We start from the raw sequence: 24429 nt of genomic DNA, 5'->3' as shown, positions 1-24429 counted from the left end.
ACATCAGGAGTTTGATGAAGCTTGAGAAATTTAGATTAGTCCTAAATCCACGTGCTAAGCAAACAAGCTGGAGTGTAATTTGTTTGTTTGGTTTGCTAAGATAATATGACACACCGCCACAGTTAACCCATTGTAGCGGATTCGTCAAATAGGATACAATACACTTTCGGCAAATTAATTCGAATATGCTGTACACTTAATACATAGAGCACCCATATATTTAGGCCAAACAAAATGCTTAGATTCCATCACTATACGAGATGTGCGTTAGTTACTTGTTTGTTTGTTTTTTTCCAAGTGTTAATGATAAACACAGTGAATTTGGTGAAACAAGTCTGAACAGATTAGCAATAAAACATTGGCCTGTCAATTTCAGACGGGGCTTCACTTGTTGCCAGAGATGGATCAGATAAAACAAAAAAGTAGGAACTACGATGTAAGGCACTTTCAGAAAATGAGACAAAGAACCCAATTACAATTTCCTATGATCCAAAACTATATATACATCATCAGGTACTCCAAGTAAGGGTAAAAAAGCATCAACTCATACTAGTATGTACAAGTATCTATGTCACCCAGGGCAGTGAGTACAAATACATTAACTTCATACTAGATTCCAGCCACTGCTTTAGGCAACTTGAGTAAAAAGTTTAGCAAATAACATTTTGACATTCGGTTAACAAGAATGGCATTACCGTATGCACAAAAATCTCGAAACATTACTTAAGTACATTCAACTACAGACACTCTTATGACACCATCAACTATACAGCACGATCGTTGAACACCAACAATACAATCATAACTTGTGGCTTGTACTGTATACTCTCAACAAAACTTGTGATAATCGAGCTATTACGTACAATAATAGTTATTATACTATCCAAACAAAAATTTGACATGCTCGAGTGTAATGGAACATAAATAATTCAGCAACCAGCCTGTACACGCACTCTGGAGGAAAATTATAGTCGTTTCTCGTGAGGGAAGCATTTTCATTTGTATAGTGAACGTACGTTTATTACATGAATATGATAGTTTTAAATTATTCGTGATAAAAAATGCTCCAACGTTTTTTAACGGGGGGGGGGCAGTTACACATATAATGGGGTCAAATCTAAAGTTATAGTAATGGACAGCACTAGCTTTCGGGCGGGAGGTGGAAACGACATTTCAGTTGGCTAGTCCCTGCCTCAACCCGTTAACACCGGTTCCAAATGCGCACGCGCATTTCTCGGGCTCTTAAATTCCATTCTTATTAAAACAAAACACCCGTTAACAACGAATGGCAGGGACGTGTTACGATACTCAGGCATTAACTTTGCTTAGCAAGAATGTATTATGACACTCTGGTTATAACAAACATTTACTCTTTACTGAAATCATTCCCAAAAGTCCTTTACATTATGACACTGGGGTAGCAATTTTGCAAGCTTCGGCTCATACAATCTAATTTAAACTGAGTGCTATAACAGAACAGCATTAGAAGGGTCACAAATAAATACGTGCATTCATTACTAAGTTCTAGAGCACACACAGTAATAGATAACTAAAAACAGAGATAGAGGAAAATGGACAGAAAGATTACGAATCCTACCTTGAAGAAGGACTGGATGCTACACACATAAAAGGGTTGATCTGATCGTTGGCTGTCTATGTAAACAGTATCTGCAAGAATCAATATAAAGAAATCAGTTAATAAAGTGTTACGATAAACAAACAATATCACAATCAAAGTTTTCATTAAGTAACTTTGTGAAAAGCTTCACTCTTGAAACACATTTTTGAGAACGAATGTTTTTTGGTTGATCTACATGTATAATATTTATACATACATAAATACAGCTGTCATTTCAGTATTTTTCGAATAAAAACAATGGGTAAACCATATGAATGTGTGCACATTTTATATTGAAGTTGTTATAAACCAACGACAAACATATTTACACAATTGTTCCTAGCATAAAACAATACTGCTTAATTTGTTAGAAGTCCACTTAAACTGCCCCTGGCGAGAAATCGGCATCTCTACAGATTAATAATGCTAAAATCTGAGGTTCGATTTTTCGCAACAGACAGCGCAGATAGCTCAATGTTACTTTTTTCTAAAACTACTTAAACTACAGACTAGATAATAATAACAACAAACGGAGATAAAAAAAATTACTTGGCCTAAAGGGAAATCAAATTTCGTTACAAACGCGTTACAATCTTAGGTTTTATTCCGAGAACAGTAAACGTGACGTTTTAAACACTTTACATGTTAACAAGAATATTCCTAAATAAAACAAGGTACAACCTCTTGTCCCGGACAGGGATCAGTGGTCCTAAATTGTATAAACTCGTTCCCCTTAATTGTGTTCAGATCCTTCGCGTTTAATGGACTTTTTTTTTTTTATTACACTTCCCATTTGAAGAAATCCAAAATTAAAAAAAAAATTGTTAGTGTAATGTACGTTTTCTCTTCGAAAACGTCCATTTTTGTTCTGACTTTATTTTAGTAGCACAGTAAAACAAAAGTTGCGCGCATGAATTCTGTTTATTCAACTCCCCAGTCTCGTATTTTGTGAAATAAAGAAGTTAAAGTACACGCAGTAGCAGCTTGTGAATGGAATGCTTTGGGTGTTTAGTGCGATGGGGTTTTGAAACATCCTGTTCTGTGACTAAACTTGTTTATTTGCACGTTCGTGGAGCACAAAGATACACAACTTGATTTATAGCGTAAAAAAAGTCTGGAGACCCGCTAAGCCATAGGAAGAAGACATCTAAACTTATCTGAATAAACCGGATGATTCTCAGCATATCATTAGCGTTTGTTTCTCTGAGTTGGATCAGTGAAAAGTGACGGTTTCATCCCTGCTCTAGGTACAAGGCAGATAGCCTAATGTGATTTTATTAATTTGTACGAAAATTATTCCTAATAATTTGATAACTGCATTTAAAAGTTATAACAACTAAATAATTTGAACGGAGCACTTTACACGGACTTATGTTTAAATAAATCTGTTTGAGCCTTAGTCAATGGGTTCTAGATTACACTTATTTACCGATGACTTCTACATGGTAAAAATCTCGCAGATTAAAGAGCATCTGCAAAAGATTTCTTCACTTTGAAGAAAACAGAAGGGAAGAGTTCAACACTCGTGGTTGTAATTAATTTTAAAATCAGTCAAGAGACAGAGCTATGAGCTAAACGTTCACGTATGATTAAAAGAAAAACTCAGTCATTCTATGAGCCGATATGCCGCGGCTAAAAAAGAGATAAAGGAACAATATTAATTGGATCTTTTGTTATGGATTCGCGTAATTAATCAATTTAGACGAAATCACAAAACTTAATGTTTTCTTTCTCGCGTCTACCACTGTCGCTGTTCCGTATAAATTTACATATCAATAATATATTAACCTCAGTTCTGCTAAAGTACGACATTCTGTTTACTTAACCCTGCGGCCTTTTAAAATATATTTCGCTAAACTGTGCATACATTGAATTTTTTGTGGTTCCATGACTTTATTACAGGGTCCCTGAAACAATGTAAATAAAAATACTGTTAGTTAATAACAAAGACTTCGGGGCCGGAAGTGTCCACTGATTAGGTAGGTAGGTATTACATATTTATTGGCACAAAGCTACTAGGCTATCTGTGCCAAACAAGATGTAGTACACTATAATGGTATGTTGAAATTAAGGTAAAAATATGTAAAATTAAAGACTCGCCAGGAAGACTGAAACATTAAGTTCAAACTTGCTGTCAGTCATCTGAAGTTAGCCTTTCCAGTCCTGGGTTCAGGTCAAAATAAAATTAAAATGTGTAAAAAATCATGCTAAAACAGTGTATAGTCCAATACAAACCTTAAATTAAGTTAAGACCAATGGGTCTTACAAATGTAAAAACATGAGTGAGGCAGCCAGTATCACTTATGACACTGACTAATGTCAAGGGCAAACCTACCTTAAAAATATGTTTAAAATGGCGTCGTCGTAACGACAGCATGATAATAAAATATGTACGATTGTGACCTGAGTGCCATACAGACCACACACTGGTGCATTAGTACCAGATACAAGGAAGTGGCGAGTTAAACTGTGACCAATACGTAGCCTAACCAAAACAACTTCCTCCCTTCGGTCTTTACAGAAACAGGATGGTCAAAGAGCTAAAGAAGTCTTGATTTGAAAAAGCTTATTTCCTTGTTCACTCCAGGTCGACTGCCAACTGGTTTGCAGTCGGGTTTTGATAACTGGACCATAGTCCATGTATGAAACATGTACAGTGGTGATAGAGCCAGAGCAGATGGACTTTGCCGCCCTGTCAGCTAGCTCATTCTCACGAATACCAAACATGACCTGGTATTCAAAAAAATGAACAGAGATGGGCCAGTTTGTTTTGGATATTGATAAAAACAGGATCGTAACTAATATGGAATGATGCCAGGACCTATAGACAGCTGAGTGAATTGGTACAGATCATACAATTCGTATATTGCATAGTTTCAATATGATTCAGCGCAAGAGAAAATGGCATACAATTCAGCAGTGAACACAAACTGTAGAGGGAATTCTGTGTGCTACAACCAAACTGTAACAATCCATTGCAGAGCCTACAGAGTCACCTGATTTTGAACCATCCGTATATACGGGAATGGATGAATTGTTTATAAGATGTTCAGCAAATAAAGAGCGATATTTCCAATCAGGAGTACTGGCCTTCCTCAGATGACTCAAAGATAGGTCACAGTTGGGGATAGTAATTAGCCATGGTGGAAGAGACCGATCTGTTGATACTGCTCTGCTATTCAAAGATAGATCTAATTTTTCTGATTGTGTCCGGACACGAAGGCTAAAAGGAACAATGGCAGATTTTCTATTATAAAAAAGTGTGAACCACTGAGGATGGAAAACACAACCCCAAGTAGGATGCTGTGGTAAAGAGCGAAGTTTGAAAGCATACACAGAAGACAGTTACAAACAGCAAATATACAGAGGGGGTTCATTGGACTCCGCATAGAAACTTTGGACTGGAGAAGTACGAAAGGCCCCAGTGCAAAGCCGAAGCCCCTGATGGTGGATAAGATCCAGCAATTTCAGTGCTGATGTTCTGGCAGAACCATAAACCCATAGTCAAGTTTGGATCGGATAAAGACACGATAAATTTTAAGCATGGAGTATCGATCCGCTCCCCAAGAGGTGGAAGATAGGACACAAAGGATGTTCAGTGCTCTTATACATTTGACATGAAGCTGCTAGGTATGGAAAATAAAGCTTAATTTACAGTCAAACATAAGACCTAAGAACTTTGCCTCAGGGACGATAGGAAGTACATCATCATCAATACGAAGTTCTGGATCTGAATGAATACCCTGTTGACGGCAGAAATGTACACAAACAGTTTTAGGGAGAGAAAGTTGAAAACCATTTGCTGTGGTCCACTTAAGTATATGATTAATAATTGCAGTTTGTAGCTGCCGCTCAATAAACCTCATGTTTAATGACTGACCTGAAATGTGAAAGTCATAAACGAAAAGACCATTTGCAAATGTAGGGGGTAGCTGTTCATTGATGGCATTAATCTTTATAATGAAAAGTCTGACACTCAGAACACAGCCCTGAGGGACTCCAAGTTCCTGTGAGAAAAAAACCGGAAAAGTGTTGAGCCCACACGGACATAGAATCGGCGATTCATTAAAAATGCTTAATAAAAAGTGGCAAATTGCCACGCAATCCGTATGAGTGAAGGTCTCGCAAGATGCCATATCTTCATGTTGTATCATAAGCTTTCTCTAAAAACAGAAACAAGATGTTGTCGCTTCAAAAAGGCTTCTCTGACTGATGCTTCAAGGCGAATTAGGTGGTCTATTGCGGAGCGTTGTCTTCGTAACCCACTGTGAGTGGGTGAGAGAAGATTGTTTGATTCAAAGAAGCGAACAAGACGAGCATTAATCATCTTCTCTAAGGTCTTACTGAGACGACTCGTCAAAGCAACTGGACGGTAATTCGAAGGAATCTGGATCCTTCTCAGGTTTAAGAATAGGGAGTACAATAGTTTGGCGCCAAGCATCAGGAAAGGCATTATCCTGCCATATCCGGTTAAAGACAGTCAGGAGAATAGTAATAGAGGCAGGAGAAAGGTGGCATAGCATCTCATAATATATATCATTATGTCCAACTGATGTTTTGCCAGACCGATGAAACGTAAGTTTGAGTTCCACCAGTGTAAGAGGACGATTGTAGTCATAGGGATGATCAGTTGAAAAGGAAAGAGGCTGATGTTCAATTCGTGTTTCAATAGCAAAGGGGACGAGTTTGAAGAGCTAGATACATAAGAGAAACATTCACCAAAAGTATTGGCAATGTTCTGAGCATCAGCAACTTCATGACCATTGAGTTCACTGATTAACACAACTAACTTACTGCCACCAGGGTTCCTTTTTCAGTGGTTTATGGTAAACGTTACAAAAAGCAGAAGTAAATAACTCAATATGATGCATTATATGGATCTCACATATGATATGAAAAGTTTGGAATTTGAGGGTTAACAAGGTGACTAAGGTTTACTAACATTATGCATTCTTCATTCTTGATGACGAGGAACCCACTTCAAATAAAAACCTCTTCTTTCATTATCAATAAGCGTTAATACTTATACCAGCCGTTCCGAGAAACATTATGCATTGTTGCATCTAGAGTATGGGAGGGTGGAAAACTAAACGTATTTCAAAGGTTTACAGTCGTTAAAACCACTGAAATAGTTCAGATTGAAGTCATTAGTAGGACACAAAGTTTACTTTCAACTCAATTTGTTCATTTCCATGTTCAGTTCAAACATAGATTTTGTCTAAAGGATTCACATAAACAATGTTTAGCTCTCACTGAATGAATCTAGTAAACACCCCCCCCTTTATATATATATATATATATTAGACAGAAGATTCATGGGCAATTTTGACATTTTACTTCTTGGTATTTATACACTTGTACAATGTAGGGCCGGTCTTTCAGTTAACGTTTAGTGTGCTCAACGACTGCCATTTATAAACATACACAGGAGAATCCTCGTTACCAATGTTAAAACAAATACCGGTTTTATCCAGTTGTGTGTACATTTCATTATAGTTTCCCTTGTATACAGAGTGCTCGAATTGTGAATAATAAAGGAGGTGTTCACTACACTGGGTGAGATACACACACTTTTTCATTCTAATCGCATAAGACCTGACATGGCCAGGTGATAAGGAAGCTCGACTCACACTCAGGGTCGCAGGTTCGCATCTCCGTTACACCAAACATGCTCACGCCAACAACCGTGGGGACGTTATAATGTTACGGCCAATCTCACTATTCGCTGGTAAAAAGTAGTCCAAAAATTGGCAGTGGGTGGTGATGAATAGCTGCATTCCCTCTAGTCTTAAACTGCTGAATTAGGGACAGAACGCAGTTTGCCCTCGTGTAGCTTTGCGCGAAATTAAAAAACAATCTTCTAGTTGCTTTAATTAAAGAAAAAAAAAATATTTTTCCGGCAGTAAAGAAGAGCTTATCTGAATTTGTCTGCCTTTTAGCCCTTATGACTATGTAAGCGTGTGTAATTGCCTTAGTCTCACACAGTCAAATGATCTTAAGAAATTGACGCTGCACTTTGACGACAAGTTTACGGTTTACTGTAATGTTTCCTTGTTGTTGTTGTTTTTGGAATTTTCAAAGCTTAAAAACAAATCTGATAACGACATTTTATAATCCTCTTTTATAAATATATACAAAGAAAGTAACAAACAAACGGACGTATGGTTTCAGCATGATGAATGTTACTGTCCACTGAGTGCGTTACGTTGTGAGAAAGAATCCTTCTCGGCACCAATACCTTTTAAGAAATAAAGTGAGAGGAAAGACGATAAGAAATTCTAAATGAACCAAAAATACGGCAGTTGAGAGATAAGTTAAATGCTGCTAAATTACTTTGAACTCATCTGTCTGTGTATAGTTCTGGAACATATATGCCATGGTTCCGAAGAAATATGGAAGCATAAATGACGTAATATGTTTACCAGTTGGATCTCTTCACTCAGACAACTGAACACAACAATACTGAAAACACCATAGTTATTAAGGTAATGGGATAAACTTGATGTCAGCGAATTCTGTGAAACGCAGAGTTGTTGCGCATTTTATTCCTTCCCTAGGGAAAAGGGAATGAACAACAGATAAAACGGAAGTACTTCACGAGTATGTTTAAAAGGAATTCATCCCTCTCATAAAATGAAAGCAAAATCCCTCCCTTCAATTATAAATATCAATCAACTGAAAGGAATGCAGAATGTACACAAAACCTTGCTAAAAGTTCCACTGTATTACACAACTTGCTCAAAGTTCCACTGTATTGCTCAAGTATCGTTAAATGTCTCGCTCTCGATTGTTATTAATTTTATTAATTTTCAAACTAACAACGTAATGTTAGAGGTGACTTAGCAGATAGCCCGATGTGGCTTTGCTATATGAAAACACGTATATGTTGGAGCTGTGTACGTTGGGGGAGGGGAGGTTGTTCCATTTTGAAATGTTATCATTTTTGTTTAAATATTTTCCATTAATACCACCAGCTGGCCAAGTTGTGGAAATTAAATTCTGTTACAAAGTTAATAAAGAATGGTATTATAAACGCGCCATTTACTGGAATTAATGAAACTCTGATAAAAAGAAAATAAGGTTTGTAGTTAAAACTGTTCAAATTTTTTTGTTTACGACATCTCAAACGTATTTTCGTGCGAACGTGCACGAACATAAAATAGTCACTCAAAACTAAACACAACTTGCGTTAGAACAGTGTATATTTAGGCCTAACCAAATTCTCCTGAGCCGAATGTAATTAACCGAGATCATTGAGAGAAAACGTCGTTTTCGAGAGGGACACATGTCTATTCTAAGCGTTGTAATTGTTACAGTTTTCCATTTTCTGTTGTTTCTATTTACGAGTTCAAACAATTATATTTATTTGGTCATATAATATTTTGTTTTCAACTACTCCATAAGTGACTGTCCTCCAGTGGTACGTCTACGGATATCTCTAGAAATCGGGTTTCGATACCCGTGGTGGGCAGAGTACACATACCCCTTTGTGTTTCATAACAGACAACACCACCATAAGAGACTTTGATAAAAGTTTTTTTTTATATACATTCTAAACTTTTAATTAGAATATCTAAATTTCCTCTTTAAAGTTAAAAGATGACAAAGGGTAAAGGTTATGGACATCATTACCTTCAATGGTAGTTGGAGCTTCTTACTACTCATTTCAATACCTTACTTTGTTTAAAAAAAACAACAAAGCGTACGTTTAGGTTTAAGTATTAGGCTTATCCAAATATACAAGTCGTGTAGTTGTAATTACTTCTGTATGGTATACTACGCATGACTTTCAGATGTTTTGTCAAAATTAATTTTTAATACAATATTTAGGGTAACTACCTTGAAATTAATAAATTTAAATTAATGTTTTAACAATAAAACAGACTCTCACGCGCTTTAATAAAACAAATAAGCCAATAATTTACATGAATTTGTTGGTGCGAGTCTGTTTCGTTGCGCTTTCCTCTTGGAAGGTTTAATCTTTTTACATAGGGAGGGGAGGTACATTTTAAAAATCCAACCCTTAAGGAGGTTACTCGTTCGAAGTTTAGATTTTTTTAAAGTTATCACGGAAAGTTGTAGTATGTTTGGATATTTCTTTCTGAATAAGAGTACATCCTATTTCAAACAGTAATTGAATTAGCATAACTGAGAACATGCCAAGTAATTAAAATCCTGTAAGAAAATTGTGTAAGAACTTAAGTCACTTTCCGCCTTTGTTAGGCTTTTTTTTATCTTTATTCGACAAGTTCTTATTAATTACTTTCACTATTTCACTCATGAAATACAAAATGTAAACACTGAAGAGCATTTTGACGAAAAACAGCAAGTATTATTCTCCTTGAATGGTTAGGAAAATATATTTAATAATGTCCAGGAAGTAGCCTGCATTTATTTTAATTCAGTAACTATAAACGTTGATCGTATAGCAGTTTTAAGATATTTTGTCATTCATTATTCTTCAATTCTTTGTGGTGGACATAGCGCAGAGAGCCCCTTGTATAGATTATATGTTGCAATATGTTATAGAAATTAAAATTGATTTTTTTTATTAATTTGTTTATTATGGAGCTAATCGAGACCTCTACTTTCTACCACGTACTCTGAAAAATTTACGCCAAAAGCTCTCAAATGTGCACTTCATTTAAATATGCGTATTTTAAAACTATTACAAAGTTACTGACAGTTAAATAACGCGACGTATTTACACATGCTGGGTTAACTTAACTGACATCCTGTTTCTCTTTAGATCCCTCTGTGAAAGACTTGGTAGTGGGCTTCATCAATCACATGTTAATTAATTGAAATCACTAGTTTAATTGATTAGTATCTGCTTTATTTTTTTTTAAACTGGCTTTAGAATACTGTAAAGGATATTCATTCATTACAACGTATTTACAAACTCAGATGATTCTCCTGCTTTTTGTTTCTTTAGAAACTAGAAATTAATGCAATACGTTTTTTAAACACAGGCTTTCTGAAGAGCTCATACTTTGCAAGAAAAAATTCGGATATTCAATATCGAACGCGTTTTTTAACGTTAAAGATAAAGGTAGGTAGGTTTAAGAAGAAACACGTTCTTTCTACTTAACGGACTGGCGGTGGTCATTTTCGGCGAGTGCTGTTTAATTATGCAACTTCATATTACAATACATAATTGGGTCTCAAACACAGCTCACTTAAGTTAACATATGCACGATCATTAAAAGTTAGGCCTAACTAATGTCACATTACGTTTGGCAAACGACAGTACCGGTCCCCGTGTTTTAGGCTTAGTTTCAATTGAGTACTGGTTTGGTTTGAATTTCGCGCAAAGCTACACGAGGGCGATCTGCGCTTCACTTGAGTAAAAATACCTCTTGAACGAAGAGTAATAAAATATACAATATGGTACACTGTGAACACGTTTAAAAACGTTTCCTTTCCAAAATTCATCCAAACTTCGTCATTCCTCAGCGGAAAGACTGGGGAGTTTATAATGCTAAAACTTGGGTTTTCCTACTCGAGTTGGGTAATAGTTTAAATAACTAATTACATAGTTTTACGCTTAAGAACAAGGGTTGGGTCTTCATGGACGGTACCCGAATAGAAAACGATGTCCTCATTCAACAAAAATATTTTGGCATAACCATACATCTAATTCATTTTACACTTTTTTATGAAGTGTATTCCAGAAATACCTTGAAAATAAACATTCAACCATTTTTTATTATTCGCAACTTAAAGATGGTATCTTTCGTTATGTGACGACAATAATTATACCGCCAAAGCTACGACCTTGAAAATACCAGAGGACATTTCTCTGTTCTCGGAGAAATACAACTAGTACTACTGCAATAAACGTCTCCATTACTACTTACACGTGGAATTCAGGTGAGTAAAGGATACTTTTTTTTTTAAATAAAACTGAAACATTCATACACGTGTGTACAGCACAAGTGCTCTTTTGAATGTGAACAGGGGTTAACCCATTAGCTGAAGCACGTTAGAGCGCAAGTTTTGAGTACGAGGAAATAAGACTAGTTTTCAAAAAATACAGACAAATAGAGCACAAGGCGGCAAAAAACAAGGTGTAAGACCACAGTACTTGTCTCGTAAACCTGGCGAAAAATCATGAATTTTATCAATCACACTCTAAGTTACAACAAAATACATATTTTTAGCAGTGCTCTTGGTTGATTGTTCATAATCATAGTATATATAAAGTAAAAACAAACAAAAAACGTCATTACAATTTATCGTATTGATAAATGGAAACGACGTAAATCAATATCGTTTCTTCAAACAGTTAATAAAAGTGACCAAGAAGTAAACCGATATAATGGAATAAGTAATATGTAATTCACTAGATTTGTTAATATACATGATACGTCAAACATAACGTGTACACTAAGACGACTTGAAAAACGACACGAAACAAAACTAGTGCCAGTGTGATGTTGGTACCAAATAAATTCAAATAGTTACTCTATAAAAAAATCAATACTGTGTGGTGGAGGGAATGGGGGTTCAAATATATGATACAACTATACAGAATCGTTATATGTCTATATTTCAACTTTCATAACCAGCAGTTCACGCGTAAAAAGACCACAAACAACATCCCTGTTACAAAGAAAACTGCGTCCAAAACATGTGCTTATACTTAAACTGAAATACGAAACATGTGAAATGTCTCTATGTAATAATTATTTCTTAAAGTATAAAATGTATTTAATTTGTGCGCGTTTTTTTTTTTTTTTATATGTACCGATCGATAAATTCGAAAATCAAATGTCTGAAAGTAAAACCACTATCGACTCGTTTTGTAGTCCACTATTAAGCAGTTTCATTTTATAAGTTGTACTGTGGATTTATATTTTATAGCAGAGCAGAAAGTTACGTTTCTTAAACAATCTATCTTCTCTGTTGGAGCATTCTGTTGTATTTTCATCTTTATTATTGATACACACAAATTGTTATAACTACCAATAAAAATATACAATACCTTTTTATTCACATAAAATGTAAATGTTGTGTGCGTCTTTTTCTCCCGCATTCAGATAAAACAAGTATCTGGGTTACAGTAATAGCTACTAGGGTGATCGCTGTATTTTGATGACACTGATCGCCTCTAGGCATAATAGTTGTATATTAGTTACGATATTCAACACGAGGAGTAAAAGCTGTATATTGGTTACGATAATCGCCACTAGAGTGATTGCTATATTTGGGTTACAATAATAGGCATTTTCGTTGTCATCAGTCGCAAAATGGAAGCGCTTTAATTTAAAAATTACCAACCTGGTGAGGAAAAATTTCAGAATTTTATTTCCATAACAACCAGACCGCTTTTAATGTTTCAAATAAGTTAACGTTTTTTTTCCCCGCAAAAAATATAATCCTCTTTACTTTCATTCTTTGTGTTTTTCTATAATATTTTTACACATTTAGAATGAAAGAAAAACATATCATTTAAGCTTACTTGATAGTCTCCAAAGTGTGAGTTAAAGATAACACACCGAAATACAGATGAACCATGATAATCAGAATGGATTTCATATACACCGGAAGCTCCGAAATCAATAAACTGGATCTGATTAAAAAGCTCAGAGAGAAAGAGAAAATATTCCTTTTTAAGTTTAATAATTTTAAAATAAACCCAATTGGCTATCTATGCTGTGCTTACCACGGGTATCGAGACCCAGTTTTTAGCATTGTAAGCATTTAAACGTACTGAGGTTAAATACGTACACCAGAAATCTCAAGAAATCAGACTCGCTGCCTCTTTCTCATAATATTTACACAAGTTACCTTATTAAATTAAAAAGAAAACTAGCTGACGGGCTTATTTAAACAGGGGAGGGAAAGGGGTGACAAAAGGGGAAAGAAATTCGACAAATCTCCTCTGAGTAACTCCAAGGAAGACACTATGTATGCTAAGTTTGGTAGAAATCGGTTTAGGATTGACAAGTTGTAAGCATATACACAAGTTTGCTAAATAAAACTACAGCGTATTTCTGTATAACAATAACATTTTTCTGTCCTTGGTTGTTCTTTGGTTTACTATTCATGGAATTAAAATGTTAAGTAGTCTATGATTTAACCACTGTACTTACCTCCGGACTTATAATCCATACGAGTGTAATAACAAAAATAATTCAGAATCTCGCCACGTGATGATTTGACTAAACGTCCACGCACTACACCACTTCGTCGAAAGGAGGCGCTGCACACGACTTCTTCAGCCTCACAACCTACTGGAACAGGAGGTAAAGAGAGTCTCGTATAAAGTTTAGACCTTCTTGACTTCCGGGGGCTGCTTCTTTCTTTCTCTTTGTTTTCTTTCTTTCCGGACGTATTCCTCAAGTCCTTATCCTGTCCGTCTCCAATTCTCCCTTCCTTTACAACCATCGCTGATTTGAAGTTGTCCACATTACATTTCACTTCGCACTTTACGGATTTACTTTCATTTAAAGGTCCGTTTTCGACTTCCGCCATGACACACCACCCAGAAGCACGACACCCTAGTTATCGTACGATAAAAACAGGTTAACTCTTCATTTTACGCTGTCTTTTCGAAAGATGATAACGGTTAAAAAAAAAAGATTGATATAATAAGAAATAAAAAAAATATCGGTTCTTTAAGTCTTTGCGCCGTGCGAATAAACAGAAGCGCCACTCCAACACCGATTTCGAGACGTTACTTTATAATCTCACAACGTTTCTGTCCGTGCCGTCGTTTACGGGTCTGTCTTCAACTAATTCATTCAGCAACACTAGGTACGGAAGCGAAGCCGTTGTCATGGTGACGAACAGTTGCTGAACACTGCCCAGAGGACACATCTGTTTGTTGGGTAGGGTGGGGAGAGGGGAAGATTAAATTCAAGACGATTTTCTGTTCAGGTAAAAAGTCACACCCCTCATCGTGATGAACACCAGATGGCGCTAATACTTTAAACCCCTGTAAAAAAAAGAATTATTATTCCTTATGGTTACATATTATATTTATTCTTACAGCTACGTACTTGAGCTAACATTCGCTGTAAAAAAGGAAAATAAAATGAAACAAAGATGTTACAGTTAGAACAAAAGACCAATAACAAAGATGTTACAGACTAAATGCAGAATGGTATACATTAATTACTTCGTAAATGATTCTCATACTTCTACATGGATACTAGTCCACCCTGGGTGGTTCAAACGTCATTTTGTGATGGGCTTATGACGCTAAAAATCGGGTTTCAATTCCCTGGGTGGGCAGAGAACAAAAAAACCCAGTATGTGTAACAACACACTTAACTTCGATATAAAAAGTCAGTGAAGAAACTGGTGCATACACAACACGAACTTGCACTAATATAAAGTGTATATTACTATTTTAATTGCTGTTTTCTTTAATACACACACACACACACACATTCTCCATTGTAGCCTTAATATAACCAGTACTGCTTTGAAGTTGTAAAAAAAAAAAAAAAACTGTACACGATTATATGTAAATGAGTACGTTGCAATGGTTTGCAGTTAACACTTCCAACAAGGATATTTATAAGCAATCATGGTAACAATTTCGTGAATAAAACAAACTCGGTTCTTTCAGTGTTATAGAGATGATATCGTAACCAGGCCCTGAAATTAAATACACTAGCAAACAATCATTAGAAAGCACTCTCAACCAATGCACGGAAGCCATCACCGCATAAGCTAAGGCTGCAAACCAAACTTAGAATTATTCATACGGTTTATTTCACGTGCAATTATGTTATATTTTATTCTCCTAGCAACAGTTATTTTATAACGAACAATACAACATTCGACACTGAGTCAGTCATAAATTATGTACAACAAGGGAAATGAAAATCTTTGTACGATCAATAGAAGCAAAGATGGTTCAGTCATACGTACATGAATCATTAATGTTTTTAAAACATTTAAACCTTTAAGGATACATACATACATACACATCGAAATCAAACATGGTAGAAATATTTCTTAAAGAAAAAGCTGAGAATGAAAAAACTGTGGATACTTCCGTGGGTTTTAAAATTTATTTATTAAATACTGTTTGTTAAAAGCAACAACAACAAGTAAATGAGTATTGGTGGAGATAAAGTGAAGATAATAGAGGTAATTCCATTGGTAATTCATTGATTTTAACCTTCGCTTGAACATGCAATACATTCAATCAGTTATATATCTGTAGATTCAATTCGTTCCTTATGGTAAGGATCATGTGTGTTTGTCGATTAAGGCATTTCAATTTCAAATAAAACCATGACACGTCGCAAGACAAACACGCGTAAATCACATAAGTAAAAGTTAGTCTGACTTGAATATTGGTCAGTGTGGTCATTTTATATACAGAAACAGTTTTAAAACTTTTTTTTTTCCATATGAGCATTCCAACTTAAGAATGGGATAAAAAACTTACCATCGTGGTCATTTCAAAACTGGTCAAACCTTGTTCCTACGACTAATCTTTCACTGTTTCCCATCACATACCATAGTTCTCAATATCAGCTTTAGTTACACGCAGCGAACATTACACCGAGAGTAAGATCTCGGATAACTTCCAGTCAGTTTCGATTTGATTAAGTTCGATCATTTCGACAACAATCCGCTAAGTTTGGCCTACGTTAGCTTCTTCACTTCCTATTCAAGTGTTACATTCAATTTTGTTTCAAACTTGTACCATTTAGATTTTTTTTTTTTTTTACTGTATTTACGATGGTGCACCGCTTCAAGTAAACCTAAAACAATTTATACACGCAGACATTTCTAGGCTTGGAATTAAAACAGGTATCTATTTGTATTCTATCCTAACACGGCAGTTACTTGCAGTTCGAGCCAAGACGTTTCTCGTCCCTTGGCCCTAATAGTTGTAGTTTCAATTTCGCGCAAAGCTCCACGAGGGATATCTTCGCTAGTTGTTCTTGATTTAGTACCGATGCACTAATTAACACCACCCGCTACTAACTCTTGATCTACTCTCAAAAACGGAAAACGAAACTAGGCCCCATGCGTGAAAAGACGAGCGTGTTTGATGATGGGTTTGGAACCTACGACTCTCGGATTGCGAGTCGAGCGCTTTAACCATTTAGTCAACAGGTGGGGGCTCAGTGTTTAAACTGGGAATATGAAAAAAGCGGAACTCCCTTTTGTAGTAAAAGGGAGTATCACAGTGGGGACCAACAGATGATTGACCTTCCCCCCTCAATAAAATCCACAACAACGAAACGCTGTTCCTCACCTTGCCTGTGGCTCACATGAAACAGAATTACGACCCATACTGCACTCGTTACTGTTTTACATTTACTATCTTGTTACTTTGTTCTATTATTTTTTGTGAAAAACTACGAATATCTACATACACAACTTGTATTATTCATACACGAGCTGCAGCACCTGACGCCCAGACAGAAGTCACGTAAAGTCACGAGTAATGACAACTTGAAGAAAGGTCTGCCTTTCAAAATCACTCCTGTAAAACGATTCTTTTTATTATTTTGTATGAAAATTTATTGAAGTTACGCGTTTCTGAAAAGTTGCTTCCCTTCTATATAAAACTATAAAAAAACACATAAAGGCTGTAAAACACAAAATAAGAAACCATAAGTCTACATGCATCTCCGCATAGGCCCAACAAACCTTCATGCCAAATTTGGTGAAGATCCATCAACAGGGAAGAAGTAGTGGTAAAAAAACGTCCATGACACCAAAGAGAAAAAATGCAAAAAGTGAAATTTTTTTAAGTACACCCACATCGATCTAATGAATCTCTAAACAAATTTTGCTGAAGATCCATTTACACCCTGTGAAGGAGTTGGATGAACATAGAACGTGCAGTAGGTGCTGTTATATTTATACAGATTGTGTTTCTAAATGTTCCCAGTATACACACCTTTAACCCTAAAGTTCCTAAAGGATACTTTAACCAAGCTCTAGCATAGCTTTTTGAAATTAGTACGGCCTTTGTGCCAATAAAACTTCGTCGAAATTGGTCGTTTTGGAATTATATTTTGAAAACACGTTTTATATTTGAAAGCAGCCGACAAAGCAGAATGATACAGAATGATCAACTAAAAATCAAACGCTTTGAGTTTTCTAACAATATTTTAGAACAAACGCTTATCAGAGATTTGCCTCAACATATGAAGCTTTTAAGCAAAGTTCACACGCTTGTATCCATAATGCTGACACATTTTACGCGTTAGAACCCGGACAGCAATTTCTCACCATATAGGTTGAACCTGGTGGCATTAAACTGTTATCACCAGTAAGAACGGAACTAAATTCAAGAATAGTCTGGAACTAATAACCCAATTACAATTCCTACAAATAAATGGTTGGTTGATTCACAGAGATAAATTGGTATGCATGAGCTACTTTGTGGAAGGAGTTAACTAACGTAATTAGTTGATGGTTCATATAAAAAAAAAATACCTTTAATGATTCTTAAAGTGCAGTAAAAATATTCCTTTCTGTTCTAAACTTCAAAGCATTTGTAAATTTTCGGACTTTATAATGCACTGGCAGTCTTTTTTTATAATTTTAATGCTGTTTATTAAAAAAAATCGAACTTTATTATAATTGTTTTATTTTATACATCACCCAAAGTTGGCTAAATTTAGTGGTCTGGTGGTGAGAAGTGAATATTGGTTTCGAAATTGCGCAAAGCATTAGCCAACCCTGGTGGGGAATTGATATACCATAGAGGACGCTGACGCTTGAGCTACTCAAAGAGCGGACTTTAACTGTCACACTTAACGCATTCAAGACCCCAAAAGTATTGGGGGTGTTTTGTGGGCAACGGGATGCGAGCCACGAATATTCAGATCCACAGTCCTAGCACGCTTACTGAATTTCGTCTGACCCAAGTAACAATAAACGAAATTATTAATGCTAGAATTGTAAAGTATTGTATGACAGCACAGGAACTGTGGATCTATGAATTTAGCAAGTTTGTTTTAAACACCCAAAGTTTTGTTCAAGTATTCTTTAATAAGCTAATTTTCTACTTTGTGTAATTGTACTAAAACTCGAAATTCTAATTATTTCAAGGTAACGAAGATAATGACGAAAATTTACACAAACTCGTGATTTTAATTATTATTTCTTCATGTTTATTTTAAGCGGAGATTCACAATTTTCTCCACACTAGTTGAAACGTATGAAAAACTTAAAACTGACAGATGCGAAATAATACACACAGTTTTGACTGACAGAAAACTGACTATAAATAACTGATCGGACGAATTAGGAACACAAGTCACGAAACATATTTTATATGAAATGAAGATGTATCTATCCAATAGCGATTAAATTTCATTAGAAGTACGTAATGTAGAGCTGTCAGTGATAGCATTACGTATAAACTGAGGTCTGTACTTCATCTGTAATAATAAAACGATATATATACATTGTTGGTAGCTGTTTGAAGTGTACTTTGTTACAGTAAACCTGTGATAAATTGCTAGAACTTACTCGAAAACCTCGCCCCCCCCCCCCAAGGGATTTGGCCAATACGAAGTAATATGCTACTCACGTAACTTAAATATTTTGCTAAAGGAGATTTAAGCCATCAGGTCACAAGTTAACTACGGTTAAGAAAAGTTCTGGAACTAATTGTCCTGTTATAAATATTTACGAATGTTTGGTTGAACTTGAGATAAAGGGCTCAGAGGTTTTTTTTGTAGAGTGAATAACTAAGAAAGTTACTCGTAAAATAAAATCTTTAGTGAGAAATGGTCTTATTTGATATGTCGATATCACCAACATCTAATGTCTGTTAAACTTGTTTGCTGCTTAATCATTTGGAATATTTAATTTATTTTTTACGTAAAAATACAAGTAGAAAACATTACCTAGCAGGCACTTTTAAGACAGGTTAATAAAAATATATCCGGTGATTAAATTGTGCTGATGCTGAACCATTTTGTCTTAATTGCAAAGCTACTACGACCATCCATCACCGACCCTAATTTTCAACTGTAAACCATCGAGAAGACTAAAGACGGGTTTTAATCCCATAACCCGCATATTTCGAATCGAACAGTGACAACCAAAGCATGCCAAGCCCTTTGAACAACTGTAAGAGAGAGGGTTAGTTAATTTGACAAATCTCTTCTAAAAATTTGGAATACAAATATTGTTTCAGTGCGGGCATAACAAGATAAAACTAAGCATAAGTGTACAGAGATGGTGATACCGAACAGCTTGTACCATGCTCACGTGATCAATTGTGAGTGGCATCAGTGCTCCCTACATCTATATAAAAACATTATAATTTCAAAACTTAACGATAAAAAAAATATATATATAAAACGTAAAAACTACAAAGTACGCGATAAAATACATACTTCTAAATAGTTCCCTTGTTAAACATAAACTGTTATTAAGGAACGAAAGATAATTAGGTTTTTCTTTAAAAAGTTTGTCACTTAAATTATCATGGCAGGTTGAGTAAAAGAAACAGGTTTCCATGACAACCTAATCGCGGGAACAGACTATCAAACGATTGTGATTAATCTGGGATGCGTACACTATTTTTTACGAAAGTTACATGCAGTACTGCCAGCATAATGGCGAAATATTAAGAGGAACAGCACATGGCCTATTAATTTTCTCTCATCTCTCACAACCCACGCTGGTTGGCTGGTAATCAGAGATATCAAAGAATACAGATGCACAGAGAGAATTTTGCTAAATTAGTTCATTTTTATTTTCACTCAGTTATACTGGTCGAGTGGAATTTCTCTGGGGATTGTTACATCTTTGTGTCAAGCTGTAAGCGCAGGGAAGCAGCATGTTGGCTGATAGACGCCATTGTTGGTTATTACTAGCTAAGCCTAATGAAAGGCAAAAAAACAAAAAAAAAACAATTCCTTTAAAAGATTCGAAAAGGAACTGTAATTATAGAGGACTTGAATTATGTAGCCAACAGTAGCTAGCTATTTAGTTTTAATTTTTAGGTCCTCTGTAGGAAAAGTTATAAGATGTAATAACAAGTAGTTAGTTAATTATAGTTCAAACTTTTGAATGATTTTATACAGTTGATAAAAGTTCTGGTGGGTTAGTCGATTTGATGCCGTGTAATAACCAGGATATGTGTATGTTAAGTATAGTCCTAGAATAACTATACATCAAACACATCCTGATAAGTCAACATTAAACTATTATGTAGTCTTTCAGTAAGGACTAATCCCATAGATACATGTACTTTTCTGTACACCCGAACTGTAAATAATTTATAGAATTGGAATTTAAAAGTTTTGTACATAGTGACCGTCTGATGATAATGCACTGGCTTCCTCCGCAATTTGCAACTTATATTCTGCGACACTTCTAGTTTCCTAAAAAGGTTAAAATATTTACTATTTTTCACACTTTCCATCAGAAAGTTTGATTTGTGTTCAGACAATCGCAAGGCTTTGTAATTAAATGTCAAAATTCAAAATATACTAGACGTACTTGTGTAGGGTTCCCGAAAGGGTGTTCCGTTTAATGAGCAAGTAAAGTGTTATTAAGAGCAACAAATATTTATTTCTTACTTTTGAACTTCCTATGGTCATGATGTGTTGTAGCCTATAGAGTGCATAATTCTTCTCGGGATTCATGGCATGCGCACGTTTCACTAACGTCACGGAAGTAGAAATTGCAATGTTAAGCGTCCCATGTGATGTTATTTTTAGTGTCTACTGAATAAGTAACTGGCAGACAGCACACTATTGTATAATAAGTGCGAGTCGTTAAAACAGGTGACTCCTCTAAGCAGTCATCGGCCCCCTTCAGGGAAAATTAAAAAAAACAAAACTGAATAAACAAACACACTATTTATATTTATCCATTAGACATCCCCCTCCACATACACATGTATTACAAATTACTTGTTTTATGAATACTCGTATTATAAAACTTTCTGCATAAGCAGCTAGGTGTCGTTATTGACCTCATCTCGTTTGTTTTCTCTTGTAACAAGCAACCATTTTCCTTCTCCGTTTCACTTGTCGCACTTGTTAAACTAAGGTAACCACTAACAAATTACAAGACAGAGAACTCACCAGCTGGAATCCTATCGTTCGCCACACACAAAAAATATCCGACTCGCATGCATGACTTTCAAAGGCCTACCTCGAGTTCAAAGAAACTATTTTAAAACTTAGGTTTAGTGAGAGAAGTTTCCAGCTGGTTAGACTTAGATCTTGGGAAAATATCATCTAATATTCACAAAAAAAAAAAAATAGATTAGATCCATTACGCAGGCCTGTAATGGTTTCACTGTATTGAAATGTTTACATCTTCTACAGTAATCCCTGTACGTTGAATCCCAAATTGATATCCATTCCCCCCCCCATCACGTACAGATCTTTCATCACAAAACGTCATGTATACTTTAATTTCATTAATATCGAGTCGTTTTGTTATGTTTAAAATGTTAGCAAGCAATGGCTACAGATTTCTCTACACCAATCGCGACGTGATAGTCTTATCGATCGTTCTAGAACCCACGAGAAACACACCGCTGATATGTAAACAGTTAACAAGTCGCTTTTTCTTTGTTTGTTTTTAATTTCACGCAAAGCTACTCTAGGGCTATCTGCGTTAGCTGTCCCTAATTCAGCAGTGTAAGACTAGAGAGAAGGCAGCTAGTCACCACAGCCAACTCTTACCAACGAATAGTGGGATTGACCGTCACATTATAACGCCCCCACGGCTGAAAGGGCAAGCATGTTTGGTGTGACGGGAATTCGAATTCGCGACCCTCGGATTACGAGTCGAGTGCCTTAACCACCTGGCCATGTCGGGCTAACAAGTCGCATGGCATGTCATTTCTGGATAGTAACTGTTTGTGCGCACACTACTACATGATATTTTTTCAATATTATTTATTTGTCGCTATGGTAACAAGAGGTTGTGCAAATGACCCAAAGATTATTTGTGGTAAATTTGATTTAAGTAAGAGTTGTTTTTCTTCCCGATATGTAAAAGAGGAAAAACCTTACACGATGGAAAAAAAGGAATATTGTTTTCGAAATCTACCTACCTGGATAATGGAAATTAAAAACAAAACTTTAAAAAAGTTTAAATTCGCAGGCCTGTGTAATTTTCGAATTATTATAATTCACAACAGCGCAAATCACAAGGGTTTCTAACGTTAAAATACATAGAAACGTTAATGGTACGTGTCAAGGTTTGTTATACCAGTTATTAAGTTTAACTAGTACTTTCATGTTCATTATTTTCTACTGTCGGTTTCTTGCTTTCAAAGTTCACTCTTCAGGATGTGCTTTTACAGATAATCTACAATAACCGCATTCAATTATCAACCAGAATAATAATAAAAGCTTAAATACGTATTTTTAATGTATGTTATTGTTTCATAATCAAACACAAACTTATAGATAGAGTTAGCTGTGTTCTTGCCCACCACAGCTATCAAAACCCGGTTTCTAGCAGTACAAGTCTGTGTCGCTGATGAGGAGGGAGGAGTACTTTTCAACACGTGAAAACAAGAATGCAGCCGTTATAAAAATTACATTGAAATATACTCGCAAAATATTATTTATACTTTACCTTCCTTTGTATTCCAAACAATTAAAGAAGCGATTTTCCAAAATAATGTTTTAATGTTTCATGTTTAAAAATTAATTTATTGTGCCCCTTTTTAAAAAATATGTTCTTAAAATACATTCATTAAAATATTTGCTGTCACGTATTGAGATTTGTTTGAAAATCTAACATGTAACCTATGAAAATTTATTTTTCTGTTATTTGTTTCGTCAGCATAACTAATTATAGAAACACAACGCTTTTAATAATGTGTAAATTGTAGTGAATTCTATTCTAAGTAAGGTAATTTAAGAATAAGGGTGAATTTACATACATGTTACATCGTCCAAAAAAGCCCGCTATATGTCAGCAAACATTTAAATGTTTGTTTTTGAGCAAATTTAAATTTCAGAAAGAACCATATTTTCAGATGTTTCCTTTTTGTCATAAACACAAAATAAACTTATTAAAAATATTTGTGACGACACTTTAAACAGACACAGGTAAGATGGTAGTTCTGTACAGCTTGTTGGAATTGGTAGTTTGTAGCTGAGCACGTGTTATAAATCTGCAGATATTCCGAAGTGTCACTAGGTGCTGTTGGAATCGTGAAGGGGTAAAAACTATAACTAGGAATTACAAAAACAATAAATTAAAACGAATATTTTGTATTAATTTGTCTAAAATTACGGGGAAAATTTTCTATAACAATAGGAGAAAGTATAATTAATAGAAAGGTTCAATCAAAGTAAAAATTATAAAGCAAGAGAAAAGAAGTGGAAGTATACTCGACGAGTTTAAGTTATTTACTTTAATATATTTCAACGTATTTAGTTTATATTAAAATCATTTTTGTATATTTTGAAAAATATGTATTTACTATAGATAATTCATGTTTGGTTAAAAGGCGATACTTGAATGTTTCTATTACAGATTGTTTGTAAGGTTACCTACAAGAAAAGTTTAAAATTATATTTTGTTTATTAAACATAAAAAAAATCTAAGTTTAATAAATTCATGTAAATATATAGCGGTTGACCGAAGAATTGTGTAAAGTAGTAAAATACTTCCAACTAACTAAGAATATTTGAAAATCCAGCATTCTAAACATAGTGGTCCTTTTAATATATATTACGTTCGAGACGATCATTCTTATATATTTACACACATACACAGTTTTATCAATTTTTATGTTCTTAATGCCTCTCTTTAGAAAAAAAATTGCATGGTTACAAGTTTTTTTTTTCTTATCCCACCCAACTATTTGGTTTTTGTTTTGT

General features: G+C 35.1%; 1 pseudogene across 1 annotated transcript in view; it reads right to left on the bottom strand.

Annotated features, from left to right (window-relative positions):
• Window positions 1-24429, bottom strand: part of LOC143228534 (uncharacterized) — a 139623-nt pseudogene that overhangs the window by 79631 nt on the left and 35563 nt on the right. Inside the window, exons 2-3 of the transcript XR_013015347.1 lie at window positions 13717-14561; window positions 1598-1668 (exon numbers count right to left, since the gene is read on the bottom strand). The product of XR_013015347.1 is annotated as an uncharacterized LOC143228534 (transcript). The remainder of the gene's footprint in view (window positions 1-1597; window positions 1669-13716; window positions 14562-24429) is intronic.

This window comes from Tachypleus tridentatus, chromosome 10 (assembly GCF_004210375.1).
Source record: "Tachypleus tridentatus isolate NWPU-2018 chromosome 10, ASM421037v1, whole genome shotgun sequence".
NCBI classification, from domain to species: domain Eukaryota; kingdom Metazoa; phylum Arthropoda; class Merostomata; order Xiphosura; family Limulidae; genus Tachypleus; species Tachypleus tridentatus.
The sequence above is the reverse complement of the archived record's forward strand: the minus strand, read 5'-3'. Positions and strand labels throughout refer to the sequence as shown.